The sequence below is a fragment of the Schistocerca piceifrons genome, chromosome 4 (assembly GCF_021461385.2).
Source record: "Schistocerca piceifrons isolate TAMUIC-IGC-003096 chromosome 4, iqSchPice1.1, whole genome shotgun sequence".
In the NCBI taxonomy this organism is placed as follows: Eukaryota; Metazoa; Arthropoda; class Insecta; order Orthoptera; family Acrididae; genus Schistocerca; species Schistocerca piceifrons.
Window position 1 is genome coordinate 640,227,211 of NC_060141.1, and position 18,968 is coordinate 640,246,178.

Sequence of the window (18,968 nt, forward strand, 5' to 3'; positions counted from 1 at the left end):
AATCATGAAAAGTGTGAAGTCATTCATATGACAAAACGCTAAAAACAGTACGCTAAATTTCAGTTACACGTTAAATCACATAACTGTAAATGTTGTAAACGCATCTAAATACTTAGGAATTACAGTTAGGATTAACGTAAATTGAAACGATTACTCAGATTGAGGGGAAAGCAAACCAAAGACTGCGATATATTGACAGAAAATTTAGAAAATGTAACAGGTATGTTAGAGAGACTGGTTACACTAAGCTTGTTCGCCCTCTTTGGAGTATTGCTGTGCGATGTGGGGCCCACATCAGATAGAATTGAAGGAGGACATCGAAAAAGTTCAAATAAGGAGAGATCGTTGCGTATCATCGCGGAATAGGGGAAAAAGTGCCACGGATCCACGAATTGGCGTGGCAGTCGAAAACAAAGGCGCTTCTCGCTGCGACAAGTCCTTCTCTAGAAAATTCAATCATTAACTTTTCCTCAGAGTGTGAAAGTACACACACCAAAAAAAGTTTTGCATCACCTCGGTTCCTGGAGTTCCGGAATCTGTACAGAAAATAGGAATAGAGATCAACGTAAAATAGTTCCGCCGTTTTTATTGCTCCTAAAAACCAAACATTACATGTTGTACCACCACACAGCGAGACCTTCAGAGGTGGTGGTCCATATTACTGTAAACACCGGTACCTCTAATACCCAGTTGTACGTCCTCTTGCATTGATGCATGCCTGTGCATACTATGCACAAGGTCATCACGGCACTGTTGGTCCAGATTGTCCCACTCATCAACGGCGATTCGGCTTAGATCCCTCAGAATGGTTGGGGGGTCACGTCGTCCATAAACAGCCCTTTTCAATTTATCCCAGGCATATTCGATAGTGTTCATGTCTGTAGAACATGCTGGTCACTCTAGTTGAGCGATGCCGTTATCCTGGATGGAGTCATTCACAAGATGTGCACGATGAGGGCGCGAATTGTCGTCCACGAAGACGAATGCCTCGCCAATATGCTGCCAATATGGTTGCACTATCGGTCGGAGGACGGCATTCACGTGTCGTACAGCCGTTATTGCGCCTTCCATGACCACCAGCGGCGTACGTCGGCCATACGTAACATCACCCCAAAACAGCAGAGAATCTCCACCTTGCTGCACACGCTGGACAGTGTGGTAAGGTGTTCAGCCTGACCGGTTTGCCTCCAAACACGTCTCCGACGATTCTCTGGTTGAAGGCATATGCGACACTCATCGGTGAAGAGAACGTGATGCCAATCCAATGCGGCCCATTCGGCATGTTGTTGGGCCCACCTGTACCGCGCTGCATGATGTCGTGGTTGCAAAGATGGACCTCGCCATGGACATCGAAAGTGAAGTTGTCCATCATGCGCACAGTTTGAGTCGTAACGCGACGTCCTGTGGCTGCACGAATAGCATTATTGAACATGGTGGCGTTGCCGTCAGGGTTCCTCCGAGCCATAATCCGCAGGTAGCAGTCATCTACTGCAGTAGTAGTCCGTGGGCGGCGTGAGCGAGGCATATCATCGACAGTTCCTGTCTCTCTGTATCTCCTCCATGTCCGAACAACATCGCTTTGGTTCACTCCAAGACGCCTGGACACTTCCCTTGTTGAGAGCCCTTCCTGACACAAAGTAACAATGCGGACGCTGTCGAACCGCGGTATTGACCGTATAGGTATGGTTGAACTACAGACAACATGAGCCGTGTACCTCCTTCCTGGTGGAATGACTGGAACTGATCGTCTGTCGGAACCCCTCTGTCTAATAGGCGCTGCTCATGCATGGTTGTTTACATGTTTGGGCGGGTTCAGTGACATCTCTGAACAGTCAAATTGACTGTGTCTGTGATACAATATCCACAGTCAACGTCTATCTTCAGGAGTTCTGGGAACCGTGGTGATGCAAAACTTTTTTTGATGTGTGTATTTTCGTGGCGCTCTCCTAGATAGACATACTGATCATCATAATAAGAGACATCCAGTCGTATGGAAAGACTAAAGTGTTTGTTTTTCCCGCACGCTGTTCAAGAGTGGAATGTAGGAAACCTACATTTAATTGTGAATTGCAGGGAAATCATGTAGATGTAGATGCAGATAAAGAAGAATGCTGAAAGGATTTCTGTGATAAACCAGCGGTATTTATTTTCCTCGTTTCTTAGAGTTATCCCACTGGCTATCCTATTACTGGTATATTGATTAGGTTGTAGACTGATCGTCGACGTTCTTGGGCCGGTAATAAGCATAATTATGAGAAATACAGTATACAATAACCATCCATCAACAACTTCAGCCAGAAACTCCCGTTATAACAGCATCGTACGAATACTGGAAAGATATTCGTATCCTCAGTACAGCGGCTTTCGAGGTCTCTAGACCGTATGTTTATTTTGACGGCCTTGTAAGGTTACGGTCGCTTGGCCACTGCCATGCCTACGGCACTCGTACCTCGCTAATGGCTGAGTTTGTTTCTTGAGGACGTTAAGGCAACACCTCATAAATAATTATCACTCGCTGTGTACACAGCTTCTTTTCACCCAGCGGTCCCTGAGTGCTATTATCACCGCGCCGTTAAAGTACTTCGTGTATGCCCTGCTATATTCTGGCGTTGCAGTGCTGACGGGCCGTAACGTCCTGTCACAGCTAATATCTGTTTCTATTTATCATTGATCAATGACAGAGATCTTCACTCACCTACTGATTTGCTTTGGGTGGTCTCACAGTGTAATTAACTTACAGGTCTCCTGGAAGGTCCCACTGCAGATAGCACGTAGTTGCTTTCAACACCTGTTCGAATTGCTCACCTACGTAGAGTGCAACACGATAGTTACAGGTATTTTTTATTAATCTAGTAATTCGTGTTGGGTTTTAATTAGCTGAGACATATCGTACATACGAGGGTGAGCCGAATGAAAACCTTAAATATTTATTTATTATGCAGAAGTGGTACAAAGCTGTATCACTTTTCAACATAATCTCCCCCACGCTCAATGCAATTCCTCCAGCGCTTACAAAGTGCATAACTTCCTTTAGAAAAGAATTCTTTCGGTAGACCGCGCAACCACTCATGCACCGCGTGGCGTACCTCTTCATCAGAACGGAACTTCTTTCCCCCCATTGCGTCTTCGAGTGGTCTAAACATATGGAAATCACTTGGGGCAAGGTCTGGTGAGTATGGTGGATGAGGAAGACACTCAAAATGCAAGTTTGTGATTTTTGCAACTGTTGTACGGGGAGAGTGGAGCCTTGCATTGTCGTGTTGCAAAAGGACGCCTGCTGACGGCAATCCACGTCGCTCTGATATGATTGCAGGCCGCAGATGATTTTTTAGGAGATCTGTGTATGATGCACTGGTGACAGTGGTCCCTCTAGGCATGTAATGCTCCAAAATGACGCCTTTTTCGTCCCAAAAGAGAGTCAGCATAACCTTCCCTGCTGATGGTTCTGTTCGAAACTTCATTGGGTTTTGGTGATGAGAAATGGCGCCATTCCTTGCTCGCTCTCTTCGTTTTCGGTTGGTGGAAGTGAACCCTTGTTTCGTCCCCGGTAACGATTCTTGCAAGGAAGCCATCACCTTCTCGTTCAAAGCGCCGAAGAAGTTCTTCACAAGTATCGACACGCCGTTCTCTCATTTCAGGAGTCAGCTGCCGTGGCACTCATCTCGCAGACACTTTGTGAAACTGGAGCACATCATGCACAATGTGGTGTGCTGACCCATAGCTAATCTGTAAACATGCTGCAATGTCATTCAGTGTCACTCGGCGGTTTTCCTTCACTATGGCTTCAACTGCTGCAATGTTCTGTGGAGTCACAACTCGTTGTGCCTGACCTGGACGAGGAGCATCTTCCACTGAAGTCACACCATTTGAGAACTTCCTACTTCATTTGTAGACTTGCAGCTGTGGCAAACATGCATCACCGTACTGAACCTTCATTCGTCGATGAATTTCAATAGGTTGAAAGGTGGCTACACTGTGCCACTGCGCCAGAGAGTGCGCCAAAGAGTACTATTAAGCCGCCTCCACAGTGCGTGTTAAGAGATCGTAGCAGTCAGTGGTTGTTGAGAGTTCATGGCAGTCTGTGCTTGTTAGGAGATCGGAGAGGACAGTGTGTGTTAAGAGCTCGTGCTTGTCGTGAAGTCGGAGTAAGATGTTGTAGTAAAGAGTGTTGTTCCATATTTTATGCAGTTATTTGATGGGAGAGATAGCAGATGTTATTGTAATGAGTGCATTTCGTCAATATATATGAAGGTAAAAATTACAATGTTTTTTTTATTAATTGTGTGTGTGAAATAATGCGTCACTACAGGTTCAGTCAACAAAGCATCTGGCTCGTGTTCTTGCATTAGAGTGTAATTCTGGTTTTCTTGCGTAATTATAGTTTTTCTAAATTTCTTTTGTCACGCCAGTATAGTTGGTATTTAAAAATTCTTGTCTTGTTGGAAAAGAACCGTGCCAGATGTGGACGTTGAGTCACACTCCCACATACAGAACAGTTACATTTGTGCTTGGATTTTGTAGGTTTTATAGTTGCTGGGGTCTTAATTAATTAACTGTGTTTACGAAAATTTTCGTACATTGTTCTTTGCAGTCAGATAGCGTAATAATACTAGTCAGGGCCAACCGTTTACGAGACACTGCGTAATCGGACATACAGCTATTAAAATCATTTTCAATCATATTATATTTAATTAAGCCCCCATGCACGTGGCGACCGCTGCTTCGGATCGTCCCTTGGAATTGTTCTGACTGTAAAAGTAGTTGACAGTAGTATTGTTGTAGTAATTTGTAGTTTAGTAATTGGAGTCTATTTTGCATGTGTAGATTTGGTAATTGGCATTCTTCTAATGGTATTTTTCAAAATTTAATTTTTATTGCCTTGTATACGCGTTTGACAATTTTGTGCAATTATTTCAATTGTTCGATTGATCGTGTTTGAGGGAGTCATTGCATTTGAATGGTATTGTTGAGATAAAGAGTCACCGTGTGTAATTTTCGTACAGTGACGAATTCTTTGTATGTTTTGCAAATGATTACGCGATCTATGAAAAAGGCAAAAATGATGGATAGTGAGAATGACGAAATTGTTGACATGGCGAACTCGCCAACACAGGAAAACAGTGCGATGAATAATGGAGTTGAAAACAATGTAATGAGTCGGGAAAATAGTCCGGAACCATTTCAAAATTTTTCTCAATCAGAAAATCCACAGAATCCGAGATTAACGATAGAAGATTCTGGAATAGTATCGAACACTGATAGCTTTACAGCTATGACGAAGGAAAATGGTTTTGCGGGAAATGTTAGGGGCGAAAAGAATTTCGAACCGGCTGATATGGAGCAGTTGATGGGTGTAATATTAAATTTGGGATCTGAATTAAAAACACAGATGGGAACAATGGAAACACGGTTTAGATCGGAATTAAAAACAGAGATAGGAACTTTACGATCTGAATTAAAAACTGATATGGGAACAATGGAAACACGGTTTGGATCTGAATTAAAAACAGAGATTGGAACAATTAAAACAGAGATGGGAACTTTGGAAACACGGTTAGATTCAAGAATAGGGACATGTTTCAAAAATATGAAAGATGAATTAAAGAAGGAAATCAGAGAGGAAGTACAACCGATTCTGAATTCTCACAATAATAGATTAATTGCAGTAGAAATCAGACAAAGGGAACAGGATAGAGAACAGGAAGAAAGAGATCGCGTGATAGTACAGAATTTTTCAGAGTTAAATTTACAACGTGCAAAGGATAAGGAAGAAATATTTGAGAGAATCGAAAGATCCGTACCAAATGACAGATTAAATAACCTAACACAACAATATGAACAGCTAGCTACCAAATGTGACAATACTGAAACCCGAGTCGCGACACTTACGGAAGACATAAATAAACAGAAAGAACAATTAGGTGACTTATCGGAAAGAGTTGAGGAAATTTCAGATAAACTGACAAATCTTAGTTTACATGGGGACAGAGATTCGGATGATACAGCACCATTGCCATTTGCAGAAACCGAAGAATACCAGAACATAAATAAGCATGTTGAAAATCAGGGAAAATTTAATGAACGCGTGAAAAGGGAATTTGAGGCATTACGAAAGCAAGTCAAGCAGATCGAAGGCGAAATTGTAGGAAAAGATAGCAGAAAAAATTTAGAATCACAGGTAGCAGAGGGGTTTGAAGAAAATAATTTGTTTCATTTACGGGATGCAACAGGAGAGCGCCAGGCGCGCGAACTTTACAATAATCGACATTCGGACTGGGACAGACGCGGTAGGTCTTTGTCGCCACGAGGCGAAAACTTTGACTATAAACACTTTTTGACTGTCCGGAAATTTAAGATCTTCCGCAATTCTAAGAATGACATACATCCATGTGCATGGTTAGATCAATTTATGTACGCACTTCCACCAAATTGGCCACTAAGTCACAAACTGGAATTTATGTGTGGATATTTAGAAAACGAACCGGCGACGCGGATGCGTGCACTCATTAGAGATTGTAATAATCTAAATGATTTTTATCATGCATTTCTATCGGCATATTGGTCCGAAAACACGCAAGACAGAGTCAAACACAGTCTTATTATGCAGCGTAATTTCAAACAGTCTGAGTTCCGCACGCCGGCAGAGTACTTTGAAGACATGATTCGAAAAAATCAGTTCCTGTCCAACCCTTATAGCCCGACTGAATTAATTCGCATTTGTTTAACTAAGCTGCCACAATCCATAAGACAAATTGCTTTGGCCGGAAGATGTAAAGACGACATTGAGACTTTTAAGACTTTGTTGCAAGAACTTGAGTATGACAACGACGACGGGACCTCTAGTAACTTTTTCAGTAACAGTAATTACAATAGATTTTCAGAGAAAAGTGATAGTGGTCGGAACGGACGTTATAGCGGTAATTTTGAGAATGACAGACGTAACAGACAGGACAACAGATACCAGCCTTATGATAATAACAGACGTTCTAACAGAAATTACACAGACAATAGCGGTAATTCGTACCGGAATGATCAATCATACGGAAACAGTCATCGGTATCATCAGGACAGAAATTATTCATACAGTAATAGAAATTCTTACTACAGAAATAATCAGGGTAGTAGATACAACAATAATTTCAGAAGTGACAGTCGAAATTATACAAGAAGTAGTTATGCAGACAGACCGGAAAACAGAAATTTTAATAACAGACACAACCAAGAATTTGCATCTAACAGACAGGAGGGACCTAATTGGCATCCTCCACGTGACAGAAATTCAGAAAGACAAGTGCAAATAGTAGAAATTGATCCGCGAAATGACGTGAATACTCAAAGACGTGACGCAAACAATCGACAATGACTTGCAGCTTCGGCTTCTGGCAGCAATATAGACGGTTCAGAAAGTAATGACACTACGACTTTACACTACGTACGCCTGGAAGACATGAGAGACATTTTGTTAGATGAAAAGGAAAATAATGTAGACGCATTTTTACATCCTGTTATTGAAGTATGTGTGGGTAAGAATAAGTTCACTGCAGTTTTAGATTCTGGGAGCCCATTGAATGTCATTAGTGAATCAGTTTTTCGTATATGTGAAAGAACTATTGCCTGTCCTGTGTTGCCTATTTCTAAAACTACAATTCAAGGTGCTATTTCTGGAAAAAGTGTGGAGGTCAAACAACAGACCAATTTAAATTTCATTTGTCAAGGATACGAATTTTCTGCTAATTTTATTATTGTTCCATCACTCAGTACACAAGTTATATTAGGTATGGAGTTTCTTAATGCACATAAGGCCATTTTGAACTTTAAAGAAGGAAGTGTAAATTTGACTGTTGCTGGAATGCCGAAATGTTTAAAATTTTTCGAGTGTTTAACAAGATCTGAGTCAGATACAAAATGTTTAAGGTTTCTTACTTCTGATGTTTTCGTTGAGCATTATGACGACAATGTGTTTATTCATGATAATGACAACAGATACAGAGACGCGATGGATGATATAATTAATAGCGAAGAATTAATTAACGAAAAGGTTAAGAAAGCTGAAGTGCCAGATGACGTTGCAAGAGAAGAGCTGCACCACATTTTGACTTCACATGCTACAGTGTTTAGTCATCACACAGGAACTATACAAGGCTTACAATATCTATTTAAAGTAAAAGAACACACACCATTTCGCGGGAAAACGTACGCTATTCCTTTGGCTTACAGAGACAAGGTTAAGAATGAACTTCAGTACATGTTAGATCAGGGCATTATTGAGCCTGCAGTCAGTCCTTATACTGGCCCATTACACGTTGTTCTTAAAAAGGATGGATCAATTCGTTTGGTTCTGGATTCCAGACAGATAAATAATATCATTATTCCTGAAACTGACCGTCCACAAAATTTAGATGAACTTCTTCAACATTTCCATGGAATTAAAGTTTTATCCACGATTGATATGCGCGCAAGTTTTTGGCAAATAGAACTCCACCCTGATTGTAGAAAATACACTGCTTTTTTTAGCTTTTGGTAACTGTTACCAATTTCGGAAATTACCGTTTGGACTTACTGTATCTTCAGCAGCATTCATTCGTAGCTTAAATGAAATTTTACCTGTTTATCTTCGTAACAATATTACTTCATATGTTGACGACATTCTTATTGCTAAACATTCTTGGAGTGAGCACAACAAAATTTTGGATTCATTATTACGTATTTTTGCACGAGTTGGCATGACAGTGAACTTGGAAAAATCAGAATTTGGTCGTTCTCAGGTGAAATTTCTCGGTCACATTATTTCTACAGAAGGTATTCTTCCTGATCCAGAGAAATTAGACGCTATTCGTAATTATGCTGTTCCTAGCACAAAACGTGACGTTCGTAGTTTCCTTGGTGTCTGTAATTTTCTTCGACGCTTTGTTAAATTGGACGATTTGGCCACACCACGTTTATGTGAACTATCTGGAAAGAAATCTAATTGGTGTTGGGATGAGGAAGCTCAGTCAGAATTTGAACAGCTTCGTGATGCTTTAGTTGCTGCTCCACTTCTTTCACATCCGGATTTATCTAAAGAATTTTGTTTGGCGACGGACTCATCATACAAAGGCCTAGGTGCACATTTATTTCAAGAAATAGAAGAAAACGGCGTTGTAGTACAGAAAACTATTGCGTTTGGAAGTCGTGTTCTCTCTAAATCAGAAAAGAATTATTCGATTACGGAACTTGAAGCTTTGGCTGTTGTTTGGGCTTTTACAAAATTTCGCACATTTTTGTTTGGGAGACATACTAAGGTTTACACCGATCATCGAGCTCTGGAATTTCTTATGTCAACAAAATTAACTCATGGCAGATTGTCACGATGGGCGCTGTACCTACAGGAATTTGACTTTAGTATTGTTTACATACAGGGTTCTTCTAATATTGTTGCCGATGCTTTATCACGTGCACCTATGGGTTTGAAACAAAGTGCTGAAGAGGACTACAAGGAAAACAATTATTGTTTGATGTATATTAAGGTGTTGCGTTTGAGAACTTTATTTCGTCTTCGCTCCAGGACATCGCTAAGGAGCAAAATAAGGATCCAATCTGGAAGGACATTAAGGAGAAGTGGAGGAGAAAGGAAAGCGTGGCGATTAGACAGCATTATTTAGTTCGCAATGACATTCTTTTTAAACGAAAATCGGTCGACAACTCCGTTTGGTTAGTTTGTATTCCTGATGAGTGGGTTAATAAGCTGATTTGGTATACGCATTTCAGTTATGCACACTTTGGTCCCCGAAAATGCTTTCACAAATTACGAGAAAATTGTTACTTCAATAATATGGAAAAACGTATTCGATCTGTTCTTGCCAAATGTAAATTATGTCAAATGGCTAAGCCTCCAACGATTTCTCACAGAGCACCGTTGTTTCCCATCATTCCAGCGAAATTAAAGGAGATGGCTGCAGTCGATTTGTTTGGTCCAGTGGTTCGTTCTACTAATGGTTTTGCGTACATTTTCGTAGCAGTGGAACTGACATCAAAATATGTGTGTTTTACACCGTTACGCAAAGCAACAGCTCGTTCAGTATCTAACGCTTTTATCAAACATTTTCTTAAAGAAGTTGGTCATGTTGACAAGGTTATATCAGATAATGGATCACAGTTTCGTTCTAAAATTTGGCTTCGTACTCTACACCGTCGTAAAATTAAACCAATCTTCATTTCACTTTTTCACCCTCAATCTAACGCTTCAGAGAGATGGATGAAGGAAATCAATAAATTGTGCCGTCTTTATTGTCATCAGAATCACAGAACTTGGGATCAGTATCTTCATATTTTTCAAAACATTCTGAATGAACTTCCTAATGACTCAACTTCTTTACCGCCTCTATTAATATTAAAAAATAAAGTACCAACAAATCGCATTTCTGAAATCGTTCCTTTTCCGCCTTCACGGAAACTACGGCATTCTGAAGTTGTTAACCTGGCTCTACGAAATATTGCATCTGCGGCTGCAAGAAGAGAGAAATCAGCTAGACGTCCTGGTCGTTCAAAATTCTTGTCGGTTGGTCAAAAGGTATTAATTAAGTCCCACCGTTTGTCTCATAAAGGAAAAGGCTTATGTCGCAAATTTTTTCTGCTTTATAACGGTCCATACAGAATTCGCAAAATTATACATGATAACACTGTTGAAGTAGAAACTCTTAAATCTCGACGCTCTAAAGGAATACATCATATATCAAACGTTAAAATTTTTGTGGAATAACATACTTGTGAGAAACTAACAGCTAGATGTAAACATGCGGAGAGTACAAGGATACCGCGCTATGTTTTGGCGGCGGCACGTACTCAAAGCAACAGTCAAGTCTGCGCGCCGCACAAGGCAGTCGTTGACCGCGAACAATAGCTTCCTACGTCACGCGCCTACAGCTGATCGAGCGCTCAGTGCGAATGCACTGACAGCCGTAAACAAATACACAGTCTAATTTCTCCGACTAAATTCTGTATAAAGCTATAGTGACTTGATGAATTCTGTTATTAACATTTAGTATTTTTCAGGATACAGTTCTATAAAGTATTTAAGAACTTCAGGTAAATTCTGTGCGTGTCCGACGTTAAGACGACCTGCTATCGAGAAAATTTCAGGAAGAATGTAATTTCGAAGAAGAAACTAATTAACTAAAAAAAGGTAACTATTAATTGAGTTCATTTTCAGGTAACATATTTCCACTTAGGTACGTACTTTAGACGTAATTTGCTGCTCGCGATTACGTGATTCATACTTTGTGCTAATTTCATGTTCTATGGATTTACTTGTGAAGCGACATGCTTGCGTACATTTACTGATTTTGACAATTATTGATTAATGAACTGGGTTGTAACTTGTGTATATTATGCATCGCTTGGCTGCACTGCTTTTTCACTGATGTCATATTTTTTAATTATGTGCCTGCTGTGCTTATTTATTTAAATTATAATTGTAACCTGATTTATTGTGCTGATGTGTTTATGTATGTAGGTTATACTTTGTGATTTATCTGCTTGCGCCTTCATGTTTACTTATTAAGATTACATATGAATATTTATTTGCGTATGCTGATATGATGATAATGACCTGTTTATTACGTAAGATATATGTTTGCTGCTATGCGTATGGATTACATATTTATACATTTCTGTTTGTTGCCATAACTGCTCTTTAATTTGGTATATAGAAATGCTGACATATTGTGTATAAACATAGAGTTTAGCTCACACTACTGTATTAATTATAGATTGTTCGCTTGGCAGAGCCTCGTTGTAGGAATTGTGCTGCATCCACTTGTTGACATTCTGTTCTTTACTGGTATATTTACTCGCTATTGCATGTTTTGCTTACGCTCAGTGCCTTATATTCTTAAGATAAGAAAATGAACTGCTATAATTCGACGAACGACATTAGTACAAGAAAGTCATAGAAGTCACATGAGCTGGAGGTTTTATGGAAGCTGTATAAATTTATGCTAATAGGAAGGAAGCTAACGACATGACAGACCAAAACTAGGTTTAGACCATTAACAGTTATTACACTGCATTTTCGTGAGCAATTGAAATAGGAAGTGACACTTGACACAAAAAATACTCCACATGTTTGCTTCTGTTTGCCATAATTCTTGAAGTGGTGTACACACTGTGAAATATTATGATCATTCACACTCCGTAATCGTACGTAATTACTGAGAGTTATTCGAACTAAGTCTGTTAGAGGTCAGGTATGCATTTCTTTTATTTAATGATGGACAAGGAACCAAAATGTATCTTATAATTTATAATGAGTAGAAAATTTGGGTCAGATGGATTACACAGAGGTTGTGTGTGGACACTGTGTCTTCGGATTGTATGGGATGCTGAATTGAAGTTGCATTAGGATTTTATCTGTACTTGTTCAAGGAGACTGACTAGAGGAAAGAGTTGTGTTGGAAGTGAGATGATATTGGCAATGAGGTTTATATTTATCGATGTATTATTATAGGTATTGAGAGTATATGAAGTTGTTTGTGGACAAGAGGTAAGGTGATATTGGTGCTGAGGTTTACATTTATCGACGTATTATTGAGGTATTATTGAGATTATGTGATGCTGATGATTATTGGAGTTTTGGTGGATAAGAGGTAAAGTAAGTGAGGAGCATATTTTTTTTGTTGGTCTTATGGAACAAAGAGGATGAAGAGAGCAGACTAAAACACTAAAGTAGAAAGAAGACAGTCTATACACACACTTTGTTAAATCACTAAGCAGTATATACTTTTTTTTGGAGAGAGGAAGTAATTGCATATCGTGGCTCACTGACAGTTGTTCAGCAACAGTACATTTGATCTGGCTTGCCAAACATTGGTCTTGACATGATGACTATGACGTTGACCTAACTATTATTGACTGTTATACATTGCTGCCACTACTACTTGATACACATGATGAACATCAGATTTTGACAGAATTACATTTACACAGTTAACACTATTCAATTACACAGTAGTACTTAAGGTGGATGAGAGATGAGTGAGTGTGTTCTGTGTGTTTTCCTTTACTAATCCTAACCACCTATCTCCTAAATATTATTTTATTTGTTTGTAGTGGCTTGCACTGACACCCATAAATATTATAGGTTTACTGGTATTTGTGTATTGTAATAGTTAATAGGACAATTATCTGACATCATTTGTGTGTTTGTTATGATTTGTATCTTACTGTAAAAGCATTTGTATGTGCATTCAAACTATTGTTCATGCCTGAACTGTCTGATTAGTGAAGATAAATATTCTGAACTGTTACCTGCACTTTTCAACATGATGTGTGACATTTGGTCGTGTTTAATTTCTGCTGATGAACAGAGTGATCAGTGCTAGTGAATTTGACGGAATTGCTTCTGCTGAGAGATGTGACTTTTTGCTATCTGCACCTGCTCAACATTGCTGGGTGCTAATGATGGACTGCTTCTACTGAAATAATGTCACTTGTTGCTGTCGGCACCTGCTCAACATTGCTGGGTACAACTGATGGACTACTCCTACTGAAATGGTGTCACTGGTTGCTGTCTGCATCTGATCAACATTGCTGATGCCACTAATGGACTGCTTCTACTGAAATAATGTCACTCGTTGCTGTCTGCACCTACTCAACATTGCTGGGTGCAACTGATGAACTGTTTTTACTGAAATGAAGTCACTCGTTGCTGTCTGCACCTACTCAACATTGCTGGGTGCAACTGATGAACTGTTTTTACTGAAATGAAGTCACTTGTTGCTGTCTGCACCTGCTCAACATTGCTGGGTGCAACTGATGAACTGTTTTTACTGAAATGAAGTCACTTGTTGCTGTCTGCACCTACTCAATATTACTGGGTGCCACAGATGGAACTGCTTCTACTGAATGACGTCACTTGTTGGTGTCTGCACCTGCTCTCAACATTGCTGGGTGCAATTGATGAACTGTTCCTACTGAAATGATGTCACTTCTTGCTGTCTGCACCAACTCAACATTGCTGGGTGCCTCTGATGAACTGCTTCTACTGAACTAATGTGACTTGTTGCTGTGTGTACCTCTGCAACTTTACTGGGTGCCACAGATGGAACTGCTTCTGCTGAAATGATGTCACTTGTTGGTGTCTGCACCTACTCAACATTGCTGGGTGCAACTGATGAACTGTTTCTACTGAAATGAAGTCACTTGTTGCTGTCTGCACCTACTCAACATTGCTGGGTGCTTCTGATGAACTGCTTCTACTGAACTAATGTTACTTGTTGCTGGGTGTACCTGCTAAACTTTACTGGGTGCAACTGATGGACTGCTTCTACTGAAAAGATGTCACCTGTTAGTGTCTTTTTTGTATAAACTAATCATTGAAAGCATTTTATGTGAACATTTGTATAAACTGATTTTTTGTATATTGTGTAAACTATTATGTAAAGCCACATGCATGAAAAGAAGTTGTATTGCTTACTGTATTTCATATATTAGGTTAGTAAAAGGTCAGTGCAAAGCCAAAATTTTTAACTAGTTATGTGATGTTTAGGTATTAATATTATCTTTTATTTTTGTTTGTATTTTTCTGGACGAATTTGGTGGTATTTTCACCACCAATGCTGGCAAAAATACCATCAAATTCTGGCCTGTGGAGGAAGGGCATATGAAAGGTGGCTACACTGTGCCACTGCGCCAGAGAGTGCGCCAAAGAGTACTATTAAGCCGCCTCCACAGTGCGTGTTAAGAGATCGTAGCAGTCAGTGGTTGTTGAGAGTTCATGGCAGTCTGTGCTTGTTAGGAGATCGGAGAGGACAGTGTGTGTTAAGAGCTCGTGCTTGTCGTGAAGTCGGAGTAAGATGTTGTAGTAAAGAGTGTTGTTCCATATTTTATGCAGTTATTTGATGGGAGAGATAGCAGATGTTATTGTAATGAGTGCATTTCGTCAATATATATGAAGGTAAAAATTACAATGTTTTTTTTTATTAATTGTGTGTGTGAAATAATGCGTCACTACAGGTTCAGTCAACAAAGCATCTGGCTCGTGTTCTTGCATTAGAGTGTAATTCTGGTTTTCTTGCGTAATTATAGTTTTTCTAAATTTCTTTTGTCACGCCAGTATAGTTGGTATTTAAAAATTCTTGTCTTGTTGGAAAAGAACCGTGCCAGATGTGGACGTTGAGTCACACTCCCACATACAGAACAGTTACATTTGTGCTTGGATTTTGTAGGTTTTATAGTTGCTGGGGTCTTAATTAATTAACTGTGTTTACGAAAATTTTCGTACATTGTTCTTTGCAGTCAGATAGCGTAATAATACTAGTCAGGGCCAACCGTTTACGAGACACTGCGTAATCGGACATACAGCTATTAAAATCATTTTCAATCATATATATTTAATTAAGCCCCCATGCAAGGTTTCACACCTTCAGTACACAAAAACCGAATAACAGAACGCAGTTCTTCCCTGGTGCAAGTCATCTTTATGCTGATACTGCGACGGAATGTGTGCTCCTGCACTATGCTGCCACCGACAGGCCATTCTGCACGCTGTTTGTAGCACGCTTACCAACTTATAGGATAACGGCGCGAAATTTCGATTTGTTATTACATATTTAAGGTTTTCATTTGACTCACCCTCGTATAATATTCTTTGCATCGTAGTGCGGAATAACAAAGACACTGCAGTGTCGCATTGATCCGCCGACATCTATCAATCGACTTTCTAGTAAAACGTTTCCTATGTATGGGAATACACATAATGGATAGAAGAGTGCAGTTTGTAGACACACGGTTGAGTACATATGGAAGTTTTGGTATGGCCATACGTCGTGCTCGGGTAGACAAATGGTGCCGGTACAGTAGTTCAGCGTGTTCGGTCAAAGAACTGGCTGGTCTCAGTAATTAAAAAAAACTGAGTGTAGGGATCAACAACAAGCTTGAACGGACGTCTTGTGATGTCCGCTACGACCAAATACAACGAACAATAACAAACAGAATGCAAAAACAAAAATAAATGAATAAATAAATCGGAAAGGACCGCTCGAGATAAGCGGGAAATTCGGGTTAGAGTCCCGGTGCGGCACAAATTTTCATTGTCGTCATTCCATTATACTGCTGATAGTCGTCCATGTCTGCAACAGCGAATAAACTCCAAATATTTGTATACTTTCTACTTTGCCTTGATGATCAAGTTTTTGGTTTGAGATTAAGTATTTAACTGCGGAAGATCAATTGTTAATATTGATCCCATAAACACGAATAATCTGAACCTGAATGAGTTTGACAAAACTATGGAGAAGTGGGTAACGTCCATAATAGTGTTAAAGTCATTGCTAGTGAAGAGTCGAGTGTGAGCAGCGTTACCAATATAGTTGTTTTTACCCCGACAGATTTGATTTATTTCATTGCCGTATTTTCGGGAAAAAGTATCCCACTTCGCGCGATTTCTAAGTTACTAGTTTCTCGTGGCAGGTAACTTTCTTCGAAGTGTTAAGTGCATCATAAATTTCTCTGCACATCTAACAAAAATTGGCTCTGAGCACTATGGGACTTAACATCTGAGGTCATCAGTCCCCTAGAACTAAGGATATAACACACTTCCATGCCCGACGTAGGACTCGAACCTACGATCGTAGCGGTCGCGCGATTCCGGACTGAAGCGCCTAGATCCGCTCGGCCACAGCGGCGGGCGCCTTTCATCAACAGCATCCTAGGGGTCGTTTCCCAAGAGGACAACGCTCGCCCACATACCGCTGTTGTAACCAAACATGTTCTACAGAGTGTTAACATATTGTCTTGGACTGCTCGAGCACCCGATCTGTCTCCAATCGAGCACGTATGGGACAGCATTGGATGACAACTCAAGCATCATCCACAAACAGCATTACACGTCCCTGCATTGAACGACAAAGTGTAACAGGCAAGGAACTCCATCCCACAAACTGACATCCGGCACCTGTACAACACAATGCATGCACGTTTCCGTGCGTACATTCAACATTCTGGAGTTACTCCGGTTAGTGATGTACCAGCATTTCACGTTTGATATGGCTTATCTCTCACTTACATTAACCTATGACCTTGTACTGTTAATCACTAGAATGGGTTACTCAGGCAACTGTATTCTCGAAATTTAATTACTCTACATTAATTATTTTTTGGTGTTGATATTTTTTTCGTCGGTGTATTTTACTAATAGGCTGTGTAATGTAGATGACTGGCATGTCCCCGTTGGCAGTTTATTTGAATATAATATGCAATCATCTTGGGGTTGAACCTCTTTTTTCCGTGTTTGCTTTAACAATACGTATGTTTTTGGATAAGGTCCGCCTTCGGCAAAATACAATTTTGTTTTTCAACCCAAAAATGTTTCACTGCAGTTGCAACATCTTCAATGGGGTTTTATTTCCCATCTGTTAAAGATAGAGATTGTTCTTTACCGTTTGTACACATGTAACTGTTAGTTTTTAAATCGTAATTACAGATATTTGAAAAAAAAATCATAAATTATGAGTTCGTACCATTTTACCAAATGGTGTGGTTTATCTGAGGTGTTGTGTTTCCACAGTAGCTGTTTTGTTCCACAGTTTGTCATCTGCAACCACTTAACCGTAAAGTAGAAAAATTGAAATTGTTATTTCTATGCCTGAAATTACTTAATTCTGTGTGTGTGTGTGTGTGTGTGTGTGTGTGTGTGTGTGTGTGTGTGTCCATTACGTAAATAGACACACACACGCACACACACACACACACACACACACACACACACACACACACACACATGTGGGGCTAGACACTTGTGGTGATTGCACTGGGTTTTGGTATCCACGGTATTTTGCAAGCTATAAACACACATACGCAGTACTTACCTACTCGTGTGTGATACCAAGATACAGGGTGCTTATAAATGAATATCGGTGTTTTAACGCTTTATAATATTTATCACATTAAACTTACAGTTATAAATGATATGTCAAATGAAAGATCAACTCAAACAGTTTTACCAAGAACCTTATAAATGCTCAATGTGAGCACCATTTGTCACACGGCACACATCAAGTCTACAGCCGAGTTCTTCCCAAACGCAAGGGGCCCAATGACAGGCTTTGCATGGCCTCCACGTTCATCCGACCTAACGCCATGCGATTTCTTCCTTTGGGGCTTCATCAAGGATCGTGTGTACGTGCCTCCGCTACCACCAGACCTCCCTGAATTAAGAAACTTGGTTGAAGCGGCTTTTGCTACATTCACTGAAGACACACTTATCAACGTTTGGGAAGAACTCGGCTATAGACTTGATGTGTGCCGTGTGCAGTCCTACTCGTGAGCATGCAATATACAACTGGCCACGTGAAGAACATGGATTATGTAGATTCAGTTCACACACCTGAAGTGATTGACCTTGTGCCTTGTTGACGGTTATCGAGAATGCAAGTCGAATGAGGAATGCAGGCATTTGAAATCAGATGGCATGTCGGTGGAAATGATGGGAATGCGTGGAATGAGCATATCTTCTCCTTTCGACTTTCCATCAAGCATAGTTGCCTCGATAACATTCAGCATCAGTTTCTTCACGGCGAGTCCCGTTCCACTACACAATCGAGGTGGATTAATGACCCACAAGAGAGTAATTAGCACGCTGACCCTGAGAGACAATTTGTGCGGTGCACACCTGAAAGCTCCAACAAATTTAAAAACTCGATTGGAGAATTAACAAATTCGACGCCGTCAATCGATTTGCAGGTAACAGAATCACCTGCAGTTTTTTTCTCAAAGGGCATCGCTCATTACATTGACGCCGGTGTTTTTTGCTGCCAAGAAAGTACATTCGCAAAACCATTTATAATTTTTGCACTTCATGACAATTTGCGGAAAAACTTTCTGAATGAGTTGTTCGATGGATGGCACAGTAACGCAAAACTTCAATGGAAATTAAATACATTTTGTGATAGCATCGACTGGTACTTTTCCTTCACCAGTGTTCAACAGCTGTT